Source organism: Schistocerca serialis, chromosome 3 (assembly GCF_023864345.2).
Source record: "Schistocerca serialis cubense isolate TAMUIC-IGC-003099 chromosome 3, iqSchSeri2.2, whole genome shotgun sequence".
NCBI lineage: Eukaryota > Metazoa > Arthropoda > Insecta > Orthoptera > Acrididae > Schistocerca > Schistocerca serialis.
This window is the reverse complement of record NC_064640.1, coordinates 325,213,242-325,229,423: the sequence shown is the minus strand read 5'-3', so window position 1 is coordinate 325,229,423 and position 16,182 is coordinate 325,213,242. Positions and strand designations below refer to the sequence as shown.

Here is a 16,182-nt window from a genome sequence, read left to right as displayed (position 1 = left end):
GTATGTTGTGTGCACTTGGATGGTTTTTAATTGTCCAACCTTTTTTCAATGAATTAACTAGTTTTTTATTTCGATTAATCAAACGTCTTTTACTTAACTTGAAACACAGACTAATAGATTTCACTTGTTGAAAAAACGTTGGACGATCAAAAACCACACAATTGCACCCAACATACCCACTTACTACTTACAAAGTACTGCTAAACATATTCATTACCAAATAGTTTGGATTTCAAAACGGGCTGTCAACTAAACACACTATTTATCTTGACTGACTATATTGCAGAATCAATAAATGAGAAATTGCTACCCTGGGTAATATTTTGTGGCTTGACTGAGGTTTTTGATTGTGTGAACCATGATATACTGATGTAAAAGTTAATATATTATATAACAGTAGTGGCAGCAGCACCATCGTTTCTATCTTACTTTAATGACAGAGAGCAATTCGTATCAGTTCCACGTCAATTACATAATGGCAGACTCTCATAATTTGAAGCAAGCAGATATGGCATACCACAAGTTTCGTTTTGAGATCATCTGTTATTTATAGTATAGATAAATGATCTTCAATTTGCAGTTTCAGAAGATGCAAGTTTTGTACTTATTTCAGTTGATATTAAGTATACGAATAAAAAATAGTACTAGTCCTTCTACTGACAAGGCAGCTAATGTAATGTTCAAAAGTATCATGCAGTGTTACCTAGTGGTTTTCTGCATAGTAGTTGCTCTTCTAAATAGCATCCCATATCAGCAAACCAGTTGTGTCTTTACATGTGGTTACTTGTACTTTATGTATTGGGGCTATGTACAACTCTGTTTAAAAAGAATAGCTTGTTGTAATCACAGGATCGAGCCACACATGTCTGCTTTCATGCCCAGTGGCTGATTCACTGGAGTTAATAACCCATAGTTGTGAGGCTCCACTCAAAAAAGCTATGCACTAGCTAGAATTGCGAATTACTAAGATAAACAGAAACACATAATAAAAGATAAATGAATAATTAAATATCAAGGGCTCTATTCTAGTGTATGTAATTTATGCAGATGACTGAGAATTATGTTGAATAATTTTTATTCAAGAAAAGACATCTCAGACTTACTGGCGATTAAAATTGTGCGCCAGACCGAGACTCAAACTCGGGACGTTTGCCTTTCGTGGGCAAGTGCTCTATCATCTGAGCTATGCAAGCAGTACTCACGACCCATCCTCACAGCTTGAATTCTACCAGTACCTCATCTCCTACCTTCCAAACTTCACAGACGCTCTCCTGCAGGCATTGCAGAACTAGCACTCCTGGAAGACATATAAAAAATGGGAAGTTGTCATACGATATTCATTTAAAAAAAGACTCAAAATACCAGTATCAAATATACTGAAGTTATGTTGAGAGCGTTAAAAGAATGGCAGCAAAATTGCAATCTCAATAGTCATCAAAGATAAATAAAAACTAAGTCCATTTTGTAATCACAATACACAAAATATTCACCTGCTCAAAACAGTTCAGAGTTAACACAATGATTTACAAATTAACACTCTTGAGATGATGGGTAGAAACTCGATCTCTGTCTATCCACAGTTCTCTAGAGTCCTACTCTGGGACACATTCAGATCTCTCTTAATATAAAGTCCCTTCAAAAGCATCGGCCGTTCACTGCCCAGAATCACTCACTTGATCAAACATCATCTGATACCGCATACAGGTCTGCCTTCTTCCGGAATGAAGATCGAAGTGTCCAGAACGGCTCCCTTGAGCTCTTCATTCGAGAAGTAACGGTCTCCACTTGACTCCCATATTGTTCTCCCAATGTCTGCTTTTACATTGGCTGAAGGCTGTCCCCACCAAAAACACACCGTTGTTAAGTTCTACAGACATGATTTGGTCAGCTTGAGTACTTTCCAGACTAAACAAGTTTATTAAAACAATATTTAAATAAATAATTGTTATAAATATTTGGTCAAATGCAAATTATTCTCAATAATTACAGTTAAAGGCATGTTCATAAATATATAAGCTAGTATACTTGTGCAAGTGCACTCACATTAAATGACAGTCATCTGTCATTAAACATTGTTTAAAATATTATTTATGCCTTCTTGACAGAAGTGTATTTTGGTTCTCTTTCCAATTGTGATGTCTACTAACACATGGGGCTGAGCACTTTGAAAATCATACTTGCAATCAACATTTAAATAAAGTTGCTAGAAAAGTAGTAAACTGTTAATTAAATAACTATACAAGTATGTCAAGAAATGGGGTATTCGTACTGCATTCATATGCTATGTAATTGTGGAGACTATGATATTCTGACAAACATTTAAATAGTAATGACGATGTAAAAGACGCCATAACACAACAACACAAAACAGATTATAGACGAGTGGCTTTCTGGGATGATAGCTATCTTGCAATGCTATGATATGAAATATCATTAGTTCTGCAGTTTAAAAGATATTGAAGTTTTGGTGTGAGATTCGATGCACCTCTTTTTTCAGAGGTCACCAATGTATTCAGAGTCAAAATTATTATAGATTCTCAAAGAAATGCAAAAAGCCATCTTTCAGCTTGTTTGAGACACAACCATTTTTGGTGCACCTCCTGCACAAAAGCCATGCGAGCAACAGCCGTCCAAATTTCCAGCCTTGGGATTTACTCAATTCGAGCGACGCTGCTCATCGTTGTACCTGGAATCACGTCTACCAGTCACCTAGCCAGACCTGCCACTGCACCCATGAGACCTGACCGTGCTAGCATTCAGCTATACAACAATTTCATTTTACCTTGTACCAATACTGGACGGCCAATTAGCTTGTCTACAAATGCATAACATTACAATCAACAAATGGCTCTTGGATTATCATGGAACTTTGACAAGGCAAAATTCAAACAATTCAGTAGTTCTTCCAGGACTCCATAAGCTGTAAGTTCCTCAAGCAATGAAATACAAGAAGTAGAAAGTATTAAGTTGTTGAGACTACAGACAGATCACAACCTCAGTTGACAATCAACTGCCTAGAATTAATTAAACACTTTTGTTCAGCCATGTTTATAGTACACATGATTACTTATATCTATGATTTGAAAATGAAGAAACTAATTTATTCTGTATAATTCCATTTACCAGTGAGTTCATGAATCACCTGCTTGGGAAATTCAATTTACACGAATAGTATTTTCAGAATACAGAAATGTGTTATGAAAATTATATCTGGTATTAATTGAAGAGTCTCCTGTTCAGAGCTGCTCAAAGAGCTGAGTATGTTGACAACTACTTCACAATACAGATATTCACTACTGTCGTTTGTTGTTATCTATATTTCTCTTTTTTGCAAAAAATAGTGAGAAATGTGAATATAACACTAGGAGCAAAAACAATATCTACAAAGATCTTGAGAGGTTAACATTATTACAGAAAGGAGTCAGATAGATGGGTATATATGCTTTCAAAAACCTACCAGAGCAAATTAAATATCATGTCGATAATTTACTGGAGTTTATGAATGAATTAAAGAACATTCTATTGTACAACTGCTTCTACTCCATTGAAGAGTGTCTTCGTAATTTACTATCATTCCACTGTTTTGCTCGTAGAATAAATTACAAGGGCCAATCAAAAAGGTTCAATTTCAAGGGTATACAGTCCAGAATCAGTATGCCAATCAGGCAAAAACCCGTGTGAGCATTGGGATAATCATCCCACTGACACACCAGGTTGAGGATATCTGTTTGGTAAAACATTATGTCCTGTTACACATCCTTGTTCAACAGGAATTGTTGACCTCTCGAGGCCTTTTTTAAGGGACCAGTGGTGTGATAATCACTAAGGAGAGAGATCAAGACCATAGGGCGAGTGCTTGAGTGTCTCCCACTTCAGTTGGCTTAAATTACGCACTACGACATATGCGATATGGGGACATGCATTATCATGAGCCAGCAGCACAGCTTGTCGCACCATTCCACAAATTGGTTTTCGACATACGTGCTGCCCCATACACGTTCTTCATCCTCTGATGGTGGTGTCTGTGCTTCGACAGCCAAGAAAAGAATAACAGCACACTGGTTCTGTTTGGGCATATTTGGTAATATTGTCCCCATAGTTCAGATTCTCACATTTACCACATGCAGGTCGGAAAGACAGGAATGCTACACTAATCTTTTACCTATATTTCGTTGCTTATACTGGGTATTTCCCCTAAGAGCTATCAGGCACATTTTTCTCTGGTGTTTCGGCAGATAGTTTCAATTTCTTTTTGCATTGAGTACCTGTAGTCTGCCAAAACAGTTCCTGCTCATCATATCTTCCATGTGACGCCCATTGTCAATTGAAAGCGTCGGTTTTCCCCATTACAAACAAAATTACTTTTAAATGGGGATTTTGTGTGTCAGATCGACAGAGCAGTCGGAAAATAGTGTAGTCCGATATTCATTTTATCGATATGTGTTAACAGTGGCATTAAAACTCGAAGAATAAACTGCAATCCAGCAGCGACTTAGTAGTGCTGCATGCTTGGCGGTGGCAGTCAGTACGGTCCAGGGCGATGCTGTCACTGCTGGGGTATTGGATATATTTCTAGTTTAACCGTCCCTGTAAATACATATCGACAAAACGAATGTCGCACAAGACTAACCTGGAGGCCGCTCTATCGAATGGGCACTTAAAATTCCGCTTTAACAATAATTCTGTTTCCAACAGAAAAATCGTCGCTTTCCGTCGATAATGAGCGTTGTATGAAAGACTTAGTGAGCAGGATTTGTTTGGGCTGACACCAGCTATACAATGCAAAAAGTAGCCGCAAATATGTGCAAAGACATCGGACAAAGTATGCCTGATGTCTCTTAGGAGAGAGACACTGTAACCCCACATTGGAGTCGCGCAACGTCACATAAACGCTGCCGCATTATCTTAAAAACAGAAACTTTATAATCTCCCATTATAAATGTACATCCTTGATTTCTTTCTACTCCCTAGCGATCACTCTCCATGGAATCCATGAAATACGACTACTGTAATGTAACTGTTATAGAACTCCTTAATAGATCTTTTCAGGATCGTTGGTTCAGTCATTCGGGAAACAAAAAAAGGCCTGTAACGGGAAACAAAAAATGCTCTGTATGTCCAGCAGGCTCTAGACTTTCATATTTGGGGAAAACTGAAATACGAAGTCTACAAGGAATTACCGACATCTATGGACGATATGAAATCCCATAAAACACTGGCCCATGGTACAATAATTCGTGATTTGCAATTGAAGTTCAATACGTAGCATCCTCTGTCCAGAACAACCTAAGAGCATGTATCAAGGTGAACATTTGGAACAATTCAAATGACAGTTTCACTAATAAATGTACCATTCATATATGAGTTACGTACTTCCTTACATTAGGACCAGTACAGCAGGCATTTATAGGATCTTTTTCGTTTATAGTAGGACAGCGACGCTGTTATCTTGTTCCTATTCGATCATTTTCCACGAATGTTACATCGTTGAAGTCCTCTTCGAAGGCTCTTTCTAATACACAGAAAAAAGTATTCCATTTAGAAAAACAAACAAAAACAAAGGCTGTGCCATAATAACGCGACAAATTGTGCTCTATAAGCTCGAGAAAGTCACACCTAGACTGGTGCAAGTAATCTTATCGACATTGGGCTCATTTGTAATATTTACTGTGAAAGTGAAAGTCTTTGAGTATCCAAAGATGTAATGTTAGAGGGTTTTGAATTGTGATGTTTGATACTTTAAGGAGCAGTTGTTTGCATCGGTTCGAAGTGGGTTTTGTGTGGTGGTGTGAGAGAAGCGGGGTGTGAAGAAGTGCAAAACTTTTTTGGTAAGTGTAATTTATACAGTTTGAAGAGATGTATAATGTCATGACTCACATGGCAACTTATTTCGCAATATACGAGCGAAGTGAAACTGATGTTATCGTTTTTCGTGAATTAAAGAGACTTGAGACTACTAAGATTATTCAGACATTAAGTTTTGTAAACTGTGTACATTTGGTAACAAAACAGTTGTTACGTCAACAACAGCAGACAATTGGTGAAAGTCAATAAGAAAAAAAATCTTATTTTGCGTGTCCATTTTATTTTAATTGAAAGTGATAATGGTAAATTTCAGGGGCGTTAATGTGTCTCATATTGTTGTTTCTCATGGTTAAATGGTGAAAATGAGCCCGTGTGAGGGATTTAAATCCGTTAACACAATAGGATAATAATCCAGGGCTATTATGTATATCAAGACACTATTACTGTATGTGAAAACTCGTATTATATGTGGCGCATGCACTGAAATTTTTGTGAGCAATTTAGGTATACGAACGTAGTCTCAGCTCAAACATTAGTTTAATCATTACAGCGCATAGTGGCATTGAAATATACAGATTAATGTTTTATAGTGTTAGAAATAAACAAGCACACCTGTAACGTCGATGCATCAGAAAAGAAGTGAAGTATACAGCCCGAAAACTATTCGACCAGGGGCCCCCATACTTCTAGGCAAAGCGGAGGGGTGAGCGCACCCCTCCCTAGCTCTCAGGGAAAAGTGAGAATATGATGTATTCAGGTGTTTTCCTTTCAAGAAAACGCTTTAGAAGTCAGGATTACACAGGTTTTTAACAATTTCGGATCGGACAATTTTTTATTGCCATTCGTGTAACAAAATATTAAAAATACACCATTCCCTGAAATCTAGCCCGACCCCCCCCCCCTTCCAAACGATCACATTCGCGCCCTCATTTTCAGCGACTTCCACAGTGATACACCACAAAAAAAGTATCTTTATGTTAACAGAATTGTGTACTGTATAACATACTGCTGTGCACTGTGAATGAACTTCCATGGAGTTGCAATGTAAGTGTTTAACTGTGCTAGAAGGTGTAAAAAAATCGTTTAAATAGCGTAAGGACTTTTTTTGTTTGTTGTGGACAGTTACATAGTACACATATGCCTGCATCTTCATGGACATCTCCTCACCATTCTTGTAATGGGTGTCTAGTGTTTTACAGTGGGAATTTTGCTTTAAAGTGTGTTTGGTGTAAAGGTTATATTTAGGGGGATTTGGCCCATATTAGGGGGTAATTATTGTGTTCTTAAATAACTTCATTAATTTTAGAAACCCGTATTTAAAATACATCATTGGAACATGTTTAAATTTGAGCTCAAGTACAGAATTGGTTAAAATTCTGGGATCGTAATTCTTTGTCAATAATTTTCAAATTATTACTGGGTTGCAGTCATTTGTGACTGGATCTATTGAATGCTATGTCTTGGCACCTTTGTATTTGTTCAGTCTAATACAACATCAAGTCTGTTGTTCAATTCACATTGAGATTACATTTGATTTTCAATTCTTTCGTTGCATGTCACTAGTTTTTACAAGAGTTTGTCATAACCGTGTGAAGTAAGCACATTGTCCTCACCTGTAATTAGGGCTCATTTCCAATGGACATTGATTGTTAATGCAGCAGTATCCTCAACTTTTGTGTTTTTAAATGTGTTGATGTTTGTTTAGCATCAGCGTGTGCTGTTTGTGCCTATATTTAGAATAAACGTTACTAGCCCACTGTAAGTAGAGTCTGAATGGGTTTGAAACTGAAAAGCTAATTATAGTATTTCAAACTGTCTAATTTATAGTTTTATTTAGTCCTTTTAAACATAATTTTGTTTGTTATTTTCCTCAAGAATGTGTGTTGGCTGTAAATTTTCTTCTGGGAGACTTCAGTTAATGCTTCATTTTCGATTAATTATGTGCAGGCGATTTCCTCCAGATCATGTTTTCAACTTTGGCACTAAAATTTGCATTAGAAATCATTATTTTTCATGCGCTGGGTGCTTTTGTGTAATACTTACTGTAAATTGTTTGAGTGTGTGAGGACATTGGGGTAAAAACATTAAACATAATGCAGTAAAACACAACCACCCTGAAGAAGTAATTTAAATGGTTAGCGTCTTCCCACGTTTTTCGCTGAGAGGATCTACAATCGTAAAACTGACTCTTTTCATATCATAGCAAGAGGTTAAAATTATGATGTACAAAACATCCAAATAACTAAGATTTTATTTATTTTGTGTATGATTTCATTTGTAAAAGTTTTTCTTTTGTTGTAGTGAAAGATTGATCTGTAGTGTAGCACGGGATCTTAAGTTGGGTTGTTGGACAGCTATAATTTGAGTTGGGGAAACAAGTAAATGTGAATGAAGAATATAGGGTGTGGCAGCACGTTGATCTGTATCATAATCTAATTTATATATCTTGTTATATTTAACACACTTTGCCATGAAAACTAAAATAACTAGGTAAATTCGGAAAACCCATTTTACATAATGGCCAAGTATTGGATGCGTATTATGTACATACATTGTATACAAGCCATGAAAAATGTAAGGGATCTGCTACATAACTACCACTGATGTGTGTATCCCATAGTTTTAACAATTGTGCTGTGGTACATTTAGCCCTCTACTTCCACCTGTATGTAGTCTGGGTCAAGGTAGAGACATCCCAGAGGCTTCAATATGACAGTAGAGTCTCTTGAAACTGTACCTATGGAGCACTAGCTTTTGGTGAAGCAGGTTATAGATGATAAATTTTGGCAGTTTTGGCACATCTGACTGTCTAAATTTTACTGGTATGGCAGTAGTCATCACAAATTATGATAATGAATGACAGAATGGTCACTTCGGAAGTGAAATGTATGGTAGTTGCAGTAAGATTTCTCGTTACATGCTGGAATGACCATTCTCAATCTGGGGAAGATACCTTACTGAAACGCATTATTTAAATTGCCTGAGTCTCAGAAAACATGACAGGGAAAAACTTGAACATTTGCAGTAGGAGCTGCTAGTGTATAACTGTCCAGAGGTTGAATATGTGTTTATGTGCTGCACCATGTATGCTGCCCACCCCTGTTAGCTGAGTGGTCAGTGTGGCGGAATGCCACGCCAAGGGACCCGGGTTCGATTCCCAGCTGGGCAGGAGATTTTCTTGACTCGGGGACTGGGTATTGTGTTGTCCTCATAATCATTTCATCCCCATCGCCTACGCACAAGTCACCCAATGTGCCGTCAATGCAATAAGTACTTGCCCTCGGCGACCGAACTTTCCCGAATGAGGGCCTCCCGGCCCACGATGCCGTATGCTCATTTCCATTTGTACCATTTATGCTCAGAGAAGTGTGTGACAAATCATGCCACTTTTTTCAAATACTTATGCATAGTTCCTGTTGATCCATTTCAGTAAAGACCACCAAGCAAGGTGGTGCTGTGGTTAGCTCACTGGACTCTTATTTGCGAGGGTGACAGTTGAGATCCCTTTCTGGCCTTCTGGATTGAGGTTCTCTGTGATCTCCCAAAATCACTCCAGGCCAATGGTGGGATGCTCTCATTAAAAAAGGGCATGCCCAATTCCTTTTCCCGTCCAATCTGAGTTTGTGCTTCATCTGTAATTATTGTCCCCACTTTTGGTGTGGTGCTTGTCTGATGGTGGCCCACATCTTACTAGACTACTTGAATTTGGCTGTCTTATGACGAAACCTTATAGTTACTGACACACTGCCTCTGGTGCTCCTGGACAACACCAAAGCGGCTGATCTCGTTTTCCGTTTTACCTGTGAAAGTGGTTTCTACTCTTCTCTCTCTCTCTCTCTCTCTCTCTCTCTCTCTCTCTCTCTCTCAGGTAGGCTGCATTAGCCTCCTCTCCCACTTGAGAGATGGGTGAGGTGCCCTGTTACCCACTTCAACCCAGTGGGTTGCATATTATGTACATACATTGTAAATAAGCCACGAAAAATGCAAGCTGCCCTTGCTCAGTGGTCTGGTCTGGCTTCTGCCCTTCACAACTTTTTAAATCCTGTTATTGTTTTATATCTGTTGTTTGTTTATTGCTTTGTCATCATTGTTCTCTTTCCTAAGATTTCATGAACTTGCCCAAGTAGCTAGTTTTCTTGCAGCAACAGAGGGGGAGGAAAAACAGGTTGGATGCAGAGGGTACATCTTCAGTTGCTTAGCATGCCCTGGGGTCTTCTAGCTGCTTCCTGGGTGGAACAACTCACCCACCTTCCCCTCCTTACCCCTCTCTCACTTCTACATGCTTTTATCTCTTGTTTTATTGATTCCTTGAGGGCTATTCATGGCTTGGTGCATATAGGATGGAGGGACTCACCACCCCGTAGTCTGGTCTCTTTAACCCCATCAGTCCTATCCAACCTAATGACTGTGCAGTCGATGGTATGTTTAACTGTAATCTTCCATGGTAGAGATCCCAGACAATAACTCTAGCAGTGGTCAGATGAGTGTTTTGGCGAGAATTACATTTTGTTGGGTGTGTCTTAATTAATGACTTATATGGATGTTTGATATCTGTTTCAGTTGTATCCTTAGAATATGCAGCTAACATAAAGTAGCTTGTGTATTCTTCAGACAGATGTCAAATATTAATTTTTAGAATACTAACAAAATGTAATTTATTCGCAAAACTCATGTTACTGATTCTTCTCTATAAACGGGATTCCAAAATTGAATTAACAGATCTATCCACAGAAAACTTCACCTGGCACTGGTAATGTAATATGTTTATGCAAATTATAATTGTATTTGTTAACGGTCATATTTTGGAGCAAAACAAGCCAGTAAACTGGACAAACAAGAAATTTTACAAGTGTTGAGCATTTAGTTGTTAATTTTCATGCATAATTTGGAGTAGGTGATCAAAACTTGCAATATTTTAGGGTTGTGTGGATGTTTCTGTTTCTTACAGATACTTTTTCTTTTTGGTTTACTTGTGGTCACTTTATAAGTTATGAATCTCTGTTGCAACTTTCCTTTTTTCTGGTCATTGACTACTAATATATTGCAAAATATTATGAATGTGATTTTTCTATGTTGTGAGGCTGATAACTTATTGTTGGAGAAAGACCCATTGTACACCATTGAGAGTATTATTAACAATTGTTTTACCCCTCTTCTTAGCTACTATCAGGCTGCAGATAGTTGGGCAGTTTTAGCGTTTGCAGTAAATAAGCTTGTTCTTACTGGGTACACACAATTTCTTGAATGTGCCAAGGTTCAGTGCAGGGTCCATTTCTGTTCTTGTCATACCTAGTTGAAACTCCATCTCGTGTTATGTGAAGTAGTTCTCCATCAATCCAAACATTATTAAACACCATTGAAGCGTCAAAAGAAAGTGAAACTTGAACTAAAATTCCAGATTCATTTTTGAATGTACTACTACTTCAATGTAAAGTTGTCCTCTACCCAAAGGTTGGCGTGGAAACCTCTAGTACTTTACTGAAATTTTAATGTGCCCTTCGGACCGCGGATGAACTCAGTAATTTATACATATACAAATCATTGCGAGAGATGATAGAAAAGCATTGCCTGTAGAGTTCTTTACAACACAGTTACTGAACATCCCTTCAGCCTAAAAACTGTTGTGGATATTTTAAACACTTCAGTTTTTAAATGAAAGTTAAAAAATTGATTTCTGTGATTGTGTGTGTGTGTGTGTGATTGTTTGTTTTTGTGTGTGTGATTGTTTGTTTTTGTGTGTGTGATTGTTTGTTTTTGTGTGTGTGATTGTTTGTTTTTGTGTGTGTGATTGTTTGTTTTTGTGTGTGTGATTGTTTGTTTTTGTGTGTGTGAATGTTTGTTTTTGTGTGTGTGAATGTTTGTTTTTGTGTGTGTGAATGTTTGTTTTTGTGTGTGTGAATGTTTGTTTTTGTGTGTGTGATTGTTTGTTTTTGTGTGTGTGATTGTTTGTTTTTGTGTGTGTGATTGTTTGTTTTTGTGTGTGTGATTGTTTGATTCTGTTAAAACCAAATGGGGGCTACTGATATATTTTTTGTTCACATGTTCTGTTTGTGTATTGGTGAGGAGTATGTTACCTACTACCTCAGTTTTAATGTTATTTGATAAATCCCTCCCAAGAATTGCTTATTTTGGAGTTTTTACTAAATTATTTTGAAAAGGGTCCATTCTGTGATCTGCATGTTGGTTGGGGTAATTGTAAACACCTGCAGTCATTCAGGATAATTTTACTATGTTGTAGAACAGTGTTAGATTACAGTTTCGCTGTTAGCAAATCCATACCTAGTCCAAGCTTTGAGATTGCCGTTTCCATTTACCCCTGAGATAATGGGGTAAATGTAATTTTTTTTATTATTTCAGTCAGAATCAAAAGATTAATGAATCAATGATCAGAGTTTGTATTTAAGGCCTGTTATGTCTTAAAATTACAAAAAGGACTTTTTTAAATTTGGCTGGCTAGTAATTACTTCAAATCAGTCCAAAATTTTTAAAAATTGTTTCATATTACCCTGCCTGACTCTTATACATGATTTTCTAACAGAGGACAGTTTCATTATACACATTTAGTTTTGCTTATATGCTATATACTTCACTGCATATATCACTTTTGGTGGGCTTACTATTTTCATTCGCCATGAGAAAGGCAAAGTTGTGCGATGTAGCTATAAATAATTAGAGCATATTCCATTTACAGAAAAGTTTAGTTTTACACTTAAACTACAATGCTGGCAGAATCGTTTTTGTGTGGTAAATTATAGTAGTGTTAATGCTGTGAGATGCTCATAGGGGTGTGGTGTAGGAATGGCATGGTATGGGCCTACCAAATCTGGGGTTCCCCAGCAGAGGCTAGTAATTGCCAATAGTCCTCTATAACCATAGGTTACTGTCATACTATAGTGCCTGTCATTTGGTGTGACAACAAAAGTTATTTTACAGAGTTCAGTGCTTTTGGATGAACTACCTAGATCGTGAGAATGTTAGAAACATACATAAAACTCCTACCTCAGCATGAGCTGGTCATTGGTGGTTTGGATGACGTTTGAACAATGCCAATAGTAGCAATGTCTGGAGCACCTTCCAAATTCCACTTACATTAGTTTTTGTTTAGATATGCTAAGCTCTCTCTGAATTTGTTTGTTAGCAGCTGCTTTGAGAGCACCATGTGAGCTGACAATTATGAAAGTAAGTGCTCTCTGTGGGCAGTTCGGTCTACTGGTGAGTACTAAACACATTCTCAGGCCATACCTTTGGTTATTAAGAGATGATGGCTGATTTGAAAGTGACCCCGATTAATGTACTGAAGAGTCCAAAGAGTGTTACTAGGATATGAAATACATGAAGAGACTTTGAAATACAACCTTTTAACTGGAACCAATAAGACCTAACAACAGGCCCCCACGCTTTATTTGTAATGTGACTGTTGGAACATATGAGGGTCTGGTACACATTTCAGTACTGAAACTGAAGGGGTGGGAAATGAGAAGAGACTAACCAACTTTAAATCTTGCCTGTGATGCTGATGGTGGCTGAAATTATTAAACAAGAATTTCTGTGTGTCAAGGTGCAAATGCTGTGTGTTGTTGTAATAGCCAAAGGCTTGGCGACACTTAGATAGCACGTAGAGTAACTGGAGTGAAATCTCGATCATCTGTAGTTGAGCCAGGATTACTATGCTTCTCCCCTCTGTTTGGGCAATTACTCTAGTGAACCACCCAATGTTGAGTAACATCTATCCCATATTTGCCAAGGAAAAAAGCAGAACTAACGACACGCGCAAGAGATCTTTCACGCATCTAGCAACATGGGGTGGAGTGCCATCCTGCATAAGCATCATACGTTCCAGGCTGGGGATGATGTGATTCTGTAACATATCGACATACCTCTCACCCGTCACAGTAGCAGTTTGTAACTACAAAACCAGAATCATGCGTTTCCTGGAAGAAAAAAGGCCCGATAACCGTAGGTGTGGTAAATCCAACGCATACTGTGACTTTCTCGTCGTGCAGTGGAGTTTCCACGACAGTTCTAGGATTTTTGGTAGCCCAAATTCTGCAGTTGTGGGCGTTGACAGACCCTCGGAACGTGAAATGAGCTTCGTCGGTCCACAACACGTTACTCAACCAATCGCCATCTTTTGAAATGCCCACACCGCAAATGCCCCCCGCTTCACTAAATCGCCAGGTAACAATTCATGATGCCGGTGGATTTTGTACGGATAACATCGGAGGGTACGCCTAAGTGCCAACCATACAGTAGTGCATGGAATGCCGGTGCGACTGCATGAGCGCTGACTTCCCCGTGCATAGACAAACCCGCTACAGTCTCCATTTCTTCCTGAACTGTCTCAGCAGCATTACGCTTTGTGCTCGGTCGGCCACTACGGGGTCTATCGTCTAAACAACCCGTGGCTTCGAACTTCTAAATCATTCTCGCCACTGCTGCATTTGTCAACGGACCTTTACCCGTTTGAATCCCCTTCCTATGGCGATAGGATCGTAACGTTGAACTAGCACATTCCCCATTCTGATAATACAGCTTCACTAAAAGCGCCTTTTCAGGTAATGTCAACATGATGCGACTGCTGGTGCATCTGATTCTCTCTCCCATTACAGCTCCTTTTATATACGATTGTCATGCGCAGTCACTGACGTTTTCCTGTCCAGCGCAATCTGTCGGACATTTTGTGAACTTCGTTTTTTATTTGGTTCTAATAAAATCCCATGTCATTCCAAGCATATGTGTCAATTTTTACTTCTCTATCTACATTATTCCGTGGTTTATTAAGTTTTCAAATGTATACTGACTTTTTGATCACCCGGTATGTGCTTGTAGGGCTGTAACATCTGATTTGAGTAGCTGTTTCAACAATAATCATGTGATTATATTCTTAACAAATTACTTTCATTCGCTATAGAGTTGTGCTCTATGAAAACACCAGTTTGGTAGTTTAGGTACAATATGTAAATGATAGGATTACCGGTAGCATTGGTAGAGAAAAAACATAAATGAACATGTAAGAGAGGAATTGGGAGCCAACAACTTCTCTTTGTTTCTTTGTTTTGCACATAATTAGAACCGCATATTATTCAGTGTTAGTACATTGTGTGTTTTTGTTAGTCCATTGTGTATTTTATCTTTGCAGAATATAAATTGCATTTTATAAGTATTAAAAATTAGTTTATCGTGTAACTTACGCCCTTTGTGTAACAAAAGCAATTACTTTTGATGTAAGTTAAGTTTACATGCACAAACATTAAAAAAAATGTAATTATTGTTGTTGCTTTGTAGTCAATAGAACATTAAGCATAAACAAAATCAAGAGTTTTCTCGTAATACTGATAAATGTGAAAGTGGTTTATGAATAATAGAAAAATGTTTTACATAAGTTCGATGGAATATTGAAATAATGTTAAATTTTTTATTTTTTTATTTATTTTACCTGAGGAAGTTGTTTTTTATAGTGCCATATGATAACTTCTGTATTGTTTTATTTTTAAACACTGATAATTTTTGTTTTGCTGTAAATACAGTTTATTTTTAAATAAGACAGGAGGATAACTATGTAGTACAAAAAAAGTTCTGTTGCTTACCCAGATCTTTATATATCCTCACTCCGTTTCTAGACAGTTGAACAGTTTCAATTTCTTGGGGAATGTAGTAAGACACCGTTCGCATGCATAAAGTAAGTGATCATTATTGGGTAAAGTCCAATTGGTATGCCACACACCTACCATACAGGTAATGCGGGTATGACCTTAACTGGGCAAAGCTACTAGGGAAACTGATGTAGTGTACACTTACATATGATAATCTACAGTAGTACGTTAGTTTCACCATCCTAGTTGTAAATAATTGTCCTACAAACTGGGCAGCATAACTGTGGCTAGGTTTCCACCGCAAGACGATGTGGTGCAAATCAGTCTGCAGTCAACTCAGTGAAGGCAAGCATATTATTTTGTGATCATCAAAGAGGACCTTGTTATTAGTAGCCCTATGGGCTCTAAGGCCAGCATTCCATAAGCAACTGTAATGGGTTGCAAGCATTCAGGGAAATTGTCTCATTCTTGAGTTGGACAGTGTTTGAAAAGGGATGTTCCATGCAGGTTGGGACACATACACACCTTCTTCCAATACAATTAAATATTATGAGTTTAGATTAACCAATGCAGAGATAGGAAATCATGGGAAAAACTGAAATAGCGCATCGCTTCATTGCAATTTGCATTTATTGTAACATTTGGTAACGGACTAAGAAAATGTTACATGTTACGCTTGACAGATAATAGCACGAGAACAATAATAAACACCTGATTCAGTTTTCCACACTTTCATTAAAGTTCAACAGGGGAACACACTCCCATAAATATGAATATGCGTGTA

At 37.8% G+C, this 16,182-nt stretch overlaps 1 protein-coding gene across 1 annotated transcript in view; it reads left to right on the top strand.

Annotated features, from left to right (window-relative positions):
• Positions 1-5,692: 5,692 nt before the first annotated feature.
• The window catches only part of LOC126470138 (probable E3 ubiquitin-protein ligase makorin-1), a 122,181-nt gene continuing 111,691 nt past the window's right edge, over positions 5,693-16,182 (top strand). Inside the window, exon 1 of the mRNA XM_050097754.1 lies at positions 5,693-5,828. The gene's annotated coding sequence lies outside the window, so the exon portion shown is untranslated. The remainder of the gene's footprint in view (positions 5,829-16,182) is intronic.